The sequence below is a fragment of the Nomascus leucogenys genome, chromosome 9, assembly GCF_006542625.1.
Source record: "Nomascus leucogenys isolate Asia chromosome 9, Asia_NLE_v1, whole genome shotgun sequence".
Taxonomy (NCBI): Eukaryota; Metazoa; Chordata; class Mammalia; order Primates; family Hylobatidae; genus Nomascus; species Nomascus leucogenys.
Genome location: NC_044389.1, coordinates 23,567,822 through 23,578,116, shown reverse-complemented (window position 1 = coordinate 23,578,116; position 10,295 = coordinate 23,567,822).

Genomic DNA, 10,295 nt, shown 5'->3' with positions numbered 1-10,295 from the left:
TTAGAAAATTAAAATACAAGCCATGTAATAGTCACAGACACATTCACCCTAATATATCTGTCAACAGAAGCGTGTCTTAATATATACTTTCAACAAATCAAGAGGGAAAATATTTGAACAGATATTTCAAATATTACAGAAACAAAATATGAATGGCCAGTAAGTCCATTAAAATAACCTCAAGGATGTTATTCATAAAAGAAATGTAAATTAAAATCATGACATTATATCACTAGACACTCAGCACATTATCTACAATTTTTTTAAAAGATAAGCCTTATGAGTTGTTGATGAGAATGTATTCCAACTGGAATACTCATACTTTGCTGGTGGGAATGCAAAATAGTACAACTATTTTGTGACTGTGTATAGGTTTCTTATATATTTAACAAACAGATTATTACCATATGATCTCTAGGTATTTACACAAGGAACATAAAAATACATACCCACATAAAGACTTTACAAAAATTTTCATGGCAGCTTTATTTATAATAAATTAAAACTAGAAGCCAGGTGTGGTGGCACACACCGGTAGTCCCAGCTATTAGAGAGGCTGAGGCAGGAGCATTTCTTGAGCCCAGGAGTTCCAGGCTGCAGTGAGCCGTGATCCTATGATTGTACCACTGCTCTCCTGCTGGGGTGAGAGACGGGAAATCTACCTCTAAACAAAAATAAAAATAAATGAGAAGAAAACAAATTCTCTATCAATAGGAGAATGGACAAGGAAATTCTGTTGTGCTACTACTCAGCAATAAAAGTAACAAACTACTGATCCATATGACAACTGGGATGAATCAAAAAAGCTTGTTCTGAGCAAATATGCCAGTCTTAAAAGAATGCATAGTGTATGCACATATAAACTCATAGGCACTGTAGACACTATAGGTTAATAGACATTATAGGTTAATCTTAGTTTTACAATGTTAACCATATCTGAATTTATTTATATTTATAATTATGTATCTCCAATGAAAATTTCATATGTTCTTACAAGGTTAGTTTTCCCAAATAAGATGATGATTTTCAAATTATACTCTGATAAATAATCAAACATGACCTGTTTTTAACTCTAGTGTCAGTATTAAATTAAGTATTCTAATTAAGAATGACTACCTTTTTTCATCCTGCATACAACTATCATTTGGAAAACGTGGCTCTTCTGTGTCCATAGTTGTGCTGAATCAAGCCCTGACAATGAGCCCCTTCTTTGGCAAACTTTGGAAATGAAATTCTGATCTTAGTCTAGCTGGGTTAGGTAGCATTGTATTTCCTGGTTCCACTTTTTTTTGATACCTAGAAGCATATCTATCCCTGTCTTCTTTTTTTTTTTTCTTGCCAAATATTCCCAGTTCATTTCTGTTACTTGTCACTAAACAGTCTCAATCACTACAGCTAAAGTCAATGGTAGTAACTAGGCTGCTCAAGGAACAATATTCCAGAAATATTCAGGTGGTTGTGTTATGGCGTAAATGAATAAAAATCAGTATACCCAGCATGAAGGCCAAATTCATGTATATAGAGTGATATTGGCAATATAAGAAAATATCATTTACATAGTTTTTGATATAACATGATTATTAAAATTCTTTTTTATAAGCTCATAAATTAGTACATTTTTAATCAGTATGAAATACATACATTTATCTCATTAGTATTTTGGTTTATTCATTTACCTTTTTATATGCTTTAAGGTAAATTTGTCCTCATGATTTAATTGCTTCTGGGTATAATGAGAAACCATTGTGCATGGTAAGTTTGGGAATTAATCCCTGACAATGTTTACAATAAACTTTGTGAGACCTTATGTTAGCCTTCTGATGTCATCCCTCTCCAAAAATATTTGTTTTATTCCAACTTGAATAGTAAGGTCTTAGTAAAATCCCTATGGTTTGTGATATGTAGTTGGAGTGTATATGTCTCTGCTCTTATTTGTTCTTTATATGCACTAATGTATAACATAAGCATTACTGTATAGTGTAAGGATTTATGGCAGAAATAAGTTGAGTTTGGTTCAAATTCCCACACAGGGAATATTAGCAAATGAGAAATATAAATCATCAAAGCAATTTTATAAAACTGTTAAGCTATTAATGTTCATCCCACCTTGTTCCCAAAATAAATTAAGAAAGCCTAAAAACATGAAATAATGTATAGAAAGATAGCATAAATTAAAAATAGGTGAGAAAGGAAAAAAGTGAGATTAAACATAGCCAAATACAACATATATAAATATGCATATTATGAAGTACTTTATACTGTTTATTAGAGGAATCTACAATTTGGACTCTGATTTTCAACTGTCAGCTAAAAAGGAAATCTTGATTTGATACACAATTCACAGTGGCTTTGCAATAAAGCTCAAACCACATTTCCAAGGGCAGACACAATTATTTCCAAATTCCAACACTTTAAAGCAATTTATTAAATAAATGCTACAAAAAAGAACACTGAGGCCGGGCATGGTGGTTCATGCCTGTAATCCCAGCACTTTGGGAGGCCGAAGTGGGCGGATCACGAGGTCAAGGAATCAAGACCATCCTGGCCAACATGGTGAAACCGCGTCTCTACTAAAAATACAAAAATTAGCTGGGCGTGATGCCACGCGCCTGTAGTCCCAGCTACTCGGGAGACTGAGGCAAGAGAATGTCTTGAACCCGGGAGGCAGAAGTTGCAGTGAGCTGAGATTGTGCCACTGCCCTCCAGCCTGGTGCCTGGCAACAGAGCGAGACTCCGTCTCAAAAAAAAAAAAAGAAAAGAAAAAAAGAAACACTGTTGAGTGTAATGGATATTATCCTTACACAAACCATCTTAATGTCCATTAGGAGGCTGTTTCTTAATGTTTTCCTCAATGTCTTTTCACCAAAGAACAATGCACTCCTAGCAAGTATATCCTAGGGGCCAAGGCGGAATACATGACCCTCATTCTGTGTTCTATATTGAAAGACATATTAAAGATGAAATATATAAAAATAAGTATAAAGATGATTTACTCAAAAGATATTAGGTAGTTCTGACGCTGAAAGTGTGGTCCCTGATCAGTAAGAACTCAGCATTCACGTATTCTATAATGCTCACGCGAGCTTATGATGCTTCCTTAACTATGAATATGGGGTACACACTACATTATCCATGGAAACTTTATGGAGCAATCAACAGAGGAACTTGCCTAAAGTAGGTATTTCAAAACAAAGGAACTTAATATTCACTAGTGCCAAGCCTATAACTTGTGAAGACCTAGAAATCACTGAACTTGGAGGAAATATGTTCTACAATGGCGGTGAGGGGAGAAGTGGAGGGGAGAACCCAGTGAAGCTTCTGGTACTATGGGAAGCCTATGCCTTCTAGCACAAGCTCCTGAACTTGGGGACTAACAAAGGGAAGCATATACTTTCCAGCACACATTACTTTATTTAGGGACTCAGAGGAAAAATCTCTTTCAAACATAATATAGGGACCAAACATAATCTTGTAGATTCAATTTTAAGTAATTGTAGGGAACTAGTGACAGCAATGTGACTCTACAACTGGATTAACCTAATATCACAAATTTGCAACCTCATGAGTACTGAGTCCTAAGTATTTATACATTTTTTAAGAACGGAAATCTTAAGAAATAATTTTCTAGGATGTAATTGTTATTGCTACTTAGTTATAAGATTTTGGTTATTTTATCATAGCCAGAGAATTTTTTTATTACTCTACAAGTTTCCTTCCCTTGCTAGTTTTTCAAATATTATTGGCAGAGTGTTGATTTTAATTGAATTTAAAATCTATATATAATTTCTCTATATAGCTTATTTCTCTTGCTGTCTTATTTTTCTATTTTGTTAGTTATAAAATATAAATTAATACTTTTGCTAGCGATATATCTTATCACATCAAGACCAATGAAAGCAGTTCTATTAAATATCATACATTTTTATTATTGCAAATCATAAATAGCATTATGTAGATGATACTGTTCCTATCATAGGAAGCCAGTGTTAATATTTTCTGAATTACTAAACTAGTTCAGTTTATAAAGTTGAAGCATATATTTCATAATACATAGTATTATATATAGAAATACATCCATTACATATAGCAAGGCATTCAAAAATCACCTTACCTATAACTAACAATATTCTTTACTTATTTAGATATTAGTTTCCAGTCTTACTATTAATAATTTCATTAAAAAGAGACAAAATAAAAGTCAGATGATAAAATTTCTAAGAATAAAATAATATTTTCTAGACTTCAATCCAAGTAATAGTTTAGACATGATTTAAATATATAGGCTAGGTAATTTATTCAAGAGTTAGGGTTAGATTCTATGGTTTTTAACTCCTAGCCCATTATTTCTCTATTAAAATTTTCTGTAAAATCTATTTGTTTATTCACTTCTTCATTCATATTTTGTTAATGGGTTGTTTTCTCAAGTTACATTTATTGAGTACTTTCTATTTTCTTCCAGAAACTGTGCTGGGAACTTAATTGATGACTTACTGGAAGTGCCAAATAATTAAACAGGCAAGAACAATATGAATGGCTACAATAAGCACGAGATTATAGGAGCACTTACAGGAGACATCTGGATCATGAGATTTTTACTCTGATATGAAAAATGAGAACTGCATGTGATGGGCAAGGAACATCTGTGTATTAGAGGATAAGGGGTAGGCAGAGAAAAGTTGGGAAGCTTAGGACATTGTAGGCAAAGAAATACATTGCAATTTTGGAACATAAAAAGTTTGGTATAGCTGGGTTAGAGAGGACTTAAAAGGAGAATGATGAGAGAAAAGACTGAAAAAATAAAGGATAGATCTGTTGCTTTCAAACCATTATATTTGGGTATACCCTAAAATAATTTTGAAAAGCTGTGCACATCTCATACATTTTTATACTAACATTTAAACCTTTTGATCACATTTTAAAAAACTATAAAGCAAAAAATTTCCGCCGTATATAGGTAATGATATTTTGAAATAAAAAGGTTGCATCACTCTTTTAAAAGTACCTAATGACATTTAAATACCAGGGTGAATTATTCATGATAGTCTATTTTAAAAATACATGGATATGCTATTCTTTTTTTTTTTTTTTTTTTTTTTGAGATGGAGTCTTGCTCTGTCACCCAGGCTGCAGTGCAGTGGTGCAATCTCGGTTCACTGCAACCTCCGCCTCCGGGTTCAAGCGATTCTGCTGCCTCAGCCTCCTGAGTAGCTGGGATTACAGGTGCCTGACACCACGTCCAGCTAATTTTTGTCTTTTTGGTACAGACATGGTTTCACCATATTCGCCAGGCTGGTCCTGAACTCCCGACCTCAAGTGATCCACCCACCTCGGCCTCCCAAAGTGCTGGGATTACCACCGCGCTTGGTGCGGTACGCTATTCTTATTGGAAATTATACATCATCCTTTTTTTAACTCCTTAAAATTACTTTTAATTTTACTCTTTTCACAGATTTTCTGTTTAATGTAATTTTTATGCTTCATACACTTCAATTGATGATCTATCAAACTTGCCTGAAACAAAATAGGAATACAATAGAAATTATTTTAAAATTGTTTTTGTGATTACTAAACATGAAAATCTTCTAGATGATGTATTTTAATAATTATCATGAAATTTATTAAAATGCTAAACATGAGATTGAATTTTTAAAATAAGTAAAATTGTATTAGTTTTCATATGATGAAGCTGACATTTATCCAGTTAATTCACATCCCCTAAATGAATAATTTTGAATGATAGAATGAGATATAACAGTATTAGTTCTATGAATCCACTAAAAGAGTTTCACATAGAGGCATTTTACATATCTTAGTGTCTTTCAAAATAATATGGGAGAATTAAGATTTTGTTAAATTTCAATATATCTTTATCAACATAATAAATGTTGACAAAATGCTTTATTATTATCATGTGCTTTAAATATATTTTTCAGAACAACTATGAGCTGCATATTCAGCTCTTTTACTTTATGTATAATCTCTAACATAATGTAATGAACAAAACCCTATTTCAAAAAAATTTATCCAAATCAAATTTTTTTTTTCAGAAAAAGCCTAACTTCGTCATTTATTTCAAATATACAATATACTATATGTTTGGAGGAATGTTATTTTAAAACCAAATATTATAAAAACTAATGAGAAACAAAGTGGAACACCTGTTTAAGGATGTTTTATTAAAATCAATCAAGATTAAAATTATATAGCTATATTTTTGTTAATTCATTTGTTTTAAGACCCCATCACAATATGTGTTCGATGTGCTATTTCTTATTGTTTATCTTTAATAAAGGAATATAATATATAGTTAAAATCATAAATGATTTACATGGTGAGAATTATGACAAAAGGCATAATATTATTTTGGTAAAGTTTGAGTGGGAACATTGCTTTCTGTATATGACTTTTTAAGAAAAATTAAATGTCATGAATAAAATTCCTAATTAATTTTATTAACCTTCTTATGCATTATGCCTAAACTTACTAAAGCAGAAATGTTTGAACTTCTAAAAGCAATCCATTCAACATCTAATATATAATTTTACTTTTTGATAACTGTAAGAAAGTATAAGAAAATTTTAATCATTTTATTAAATATAATAAAATGATAATTGATTTATGCTGGAATAAGTCTTCATGACATAGTTGATAAAATAAGCTCTTAAATTTATCAGTGAGGGTTCAGTAAATAAAACAGAGGTTCTAGGAGTATTATCAAAATGAGGAAATTACTATAGGAATTAAAACTTTTATGAATGTGAGAGGAGCTTAGAAAGTGGAGGTCTAGAAGGGGAGAGTCAGAAGCTCAAAGAAATTGTCACTAATCAATCCTCTGTAAGAACTAATGTGTGTAAATAAAGTCCAGACTTGCTAGAAAATCTAAGAACCTGGGATGGTTTTCTGCCCAAGCTGCCTCAGGAGTTGCCTCCATGTGGTAGCTGCCCAGGAGCTGCCAAGTCCAAGCTCCTTGTGGTGGCCCAGGCTGCTGTTGGTCAGCAGTGACAGCAATGAATAGGCAGAGCAGAGGAGAGCAAGGACAAGTAGGGGTTCCAGGCATCTTTCCAGGCATCTGTGTCTAACCTTAAACTGAAAAGAGATTTCTTGGAAATCTAGTTCTCAGATTTTTTCTGGTTGACATCACACAATGCAACACAGTAACTGATTATGAAATGCACACTGAGCTGACAAGAAAATGCATATTTTAATCTGCAATTTTTCTCCATTGGAACATGAAAATTTTTGTAGTCCCTAAAACATTACAGTTATCTTCAAATATATCAATTACACTAACATGCACTTCTTCATCTATTAAAGAGTACTTTCCAGCTAATGACAGAATGTAGAAGCATGAATATATACAAAATGAATTGCACACCTATGAGTAGGTGGAAGAAAAGACCATTTATTTTCATTTAATATTTTGAACCAAACACTCCTTTTGCTTTCCCTCATCTATCTTCTCCATGAGGTCTCTGCCTGTTTTGAAAGCCAGTGGATGAAAGATGTGTGCTCCTTAAAACAAAATTCCCGTCACTGTTGCTGCCCACATACTCTATAAGGATGAATGTATTTAGAGCATCCAAACAAGTGCCAAAGCAAGTTATTTCTAAAGTCATGCTTTGTGTGTAATAGCAATGTGTTTAAGACAAGAAGAGGCTGTAAGACCTCTGATGAGATAATTTTCCATTTTTAGATGTCCCAAAGTATTTTTCATGACTAAGAAATGTACTATAATAAGATTCTGGATGAGTAAATTGTACGTATCTTTTTCCCTCTATAAGATAGAGAAAGAGAAATTATGAAATACTAGGTGGGTAAGGAAAATTTACACAGTTAGAAGAGAATACATTTGGAATTTGAAGATTATGAAACTTATTCCTTTAAAACTACTCATTTTCAAACCTTTATATTGAGGTACACCGTAAAATAATTTTGAAAAACTATGCATATCTCATATATTTTAGCTTGACATCTAAAACTTTTAATTCCATTTAGAAAGGTACAACATTTTTTATTGTACATAAATAGTGATATTTTGAAATAAAATAATTACACCACTCTTTAAAAGTACCTAATGGAATCTAAATACCAGAGTGATTTATCCATGATTGACTATTTTAAAATACGTGGGCAAACTATTATTATTGGAAGTTGCACATCATTCTTTTTCTTAACTCCTTCAAATTACTTTTTAATTTTACATTTTTTGTGAATTTTGTTTGATGTAGCAGTTTTTGTGTTTCAAACACTTCATTTGATCTTCTATCACACTTTTCTGAAACAAAATATGTTACAATTGAAAATTGTATTGTGCAATGTGTTAAAGAATGGGGACCACAGTGTGTAGGGTAAGAAGTGAAAGCAAGAGAAGACTGATAAATTTAGAGAAAAAAAAACATTTAGGGGAAGAAAGTCTGAGAACAGTTGGAGAAAATGCAGGAGTGGTATTAAATGAGAGACCAAAAATAACTGGAAGTTATAATTTGAGAGAACAACACTTAAATTTAATATTTCATAGAGAAAACATCTTAGTTCATAGCAGTGTTTGACTGTGGAAATAAATGGCTAAATCAGAGTGCAGACTAATTTTGCTGAGTAACGGTCACAGAATTAAGGGGTTCAAATATAAGACTAATTTGTGTGTATATATTCAATTATTTAAAATCATGGCAAGGCTTTAGATAGAAAGGAGAAAAATATGTGCTCTTACATTTGTACAGCCACCAAAGATGGCAGTCAGGTAAGGCATAGAGAGCTTAGATTGGAGTTTCCTCATAAAACTATTTTCATCACCTGGTGATGCAAAATGGGTGCATTGGAAGAATCAACCAGAGCCTGGAATAATAAGCTTCTGAGGGAAAGAGTACGTCTGCAGGTAACAAAATACCCCATCCTCCTAGAGTTTGGAACAGCATCAAACCATAGCAGGCTGAGTATTCCTTACAGGAAAATGTATAAAATATTTTTAATGTAAAAATCAGTACTTTCTTTTTTTTTTTTCTTTTTTGAGACGGAGTCTCGCTCTGTTGCCCAGGCTGGAGTGCAGTGGCGCGATCTCAGCTCACTGCAAGCTCCGCCTTCCGGGTTCACACCATTCTCCTGCCTCAGCCTCCCCAGTAGCTGGGACTACAGGCGCCCGCCACCATGCCCGGCCAATATTTTGTATTTTCAGTAGAGATGGGGTTTCACCATGTTAGCCAGGATGCTGTCGATCTCCCGACCTCGTGATCCACCCGCCTCGGCCTCCCAAAGTGCTGGGATTACAGGTGTGAGCCACTGCGCCTGGCCAAAATCAGAACTTTTTAAATTGAATCTGAAACAATAGAATATAAGCCAAAGAAATTGCGGCAGACATTGTTAATTGCTTAGTCAATGACCATTTTCTCTTCTTACAGCTGATATGAGTTATTCCAGGTCTCACTACTCTACCTCTGCTTGACTCAAATAAATCCTAAATACACGAATCCAATCATGTTTCCCCATTCTATTAATCAGAAATTCGCTGAGAATTGACCAAATAGATAAAAAGGGAATGAGGGAATGCAGAGCTCTGGGAAAGAAGAAAGAATGACAGGAATTCTAGGACATCACTGAGTCAATGAATTGACCAACCCACCAATCGTGCATTCCCCAGACAGCTAGTTAAGGGAGATAATAAAGCCTCTTATTCCTTAAGCCATTTGGGCATTTTATTTTATTTTATTATTTTATTTATGTATTTTTTATTTATTTTTTTGAGACAGTCTCACTCTGTCACCCAGGCTGGAGGGCAGTGGCATGATCTTGGCTCACTGTAACCTCCACCTGCCAGGTTCAAGCAATTCTTCTGCCTCAGCCTCCCAAGTAGCTGGGCACCACCATGCCCGGTTAATTTTTTAGTAGAGATGGGGTTTTGCCCTGCTGGCCAGGCTGGTCTTGAACTCCTGACCTCATGATCCACGCACCTCAGCCTCCCAAAGTGCTGGGATGACAGGTGTGAGCCACCGCTCCTGGCTTTTAGTTTCTTATAGAGGAAAGCATCCTAAAGAAAACAGTCATTTTTCCAACAATTTTAAAATTATGGCTTCAAAACATTGCGAGTTAAAACATTATTATGTAAAGAGAGTAAAAAATGATTTATCAGCATGATTCAAGCACTCAGTGTTGTTGACAACTTTATTATGACTCTATCAGCAATTCTTCCCAATTATTCTGTAAGATAAGGTCAAATTTTCATGCTTTTAACTATAAAGAAGCCAAGATAAAGAGAGATCAAGTCGTTTGTTTCACAGAACCCAGCAAATCTATGTAGTAAA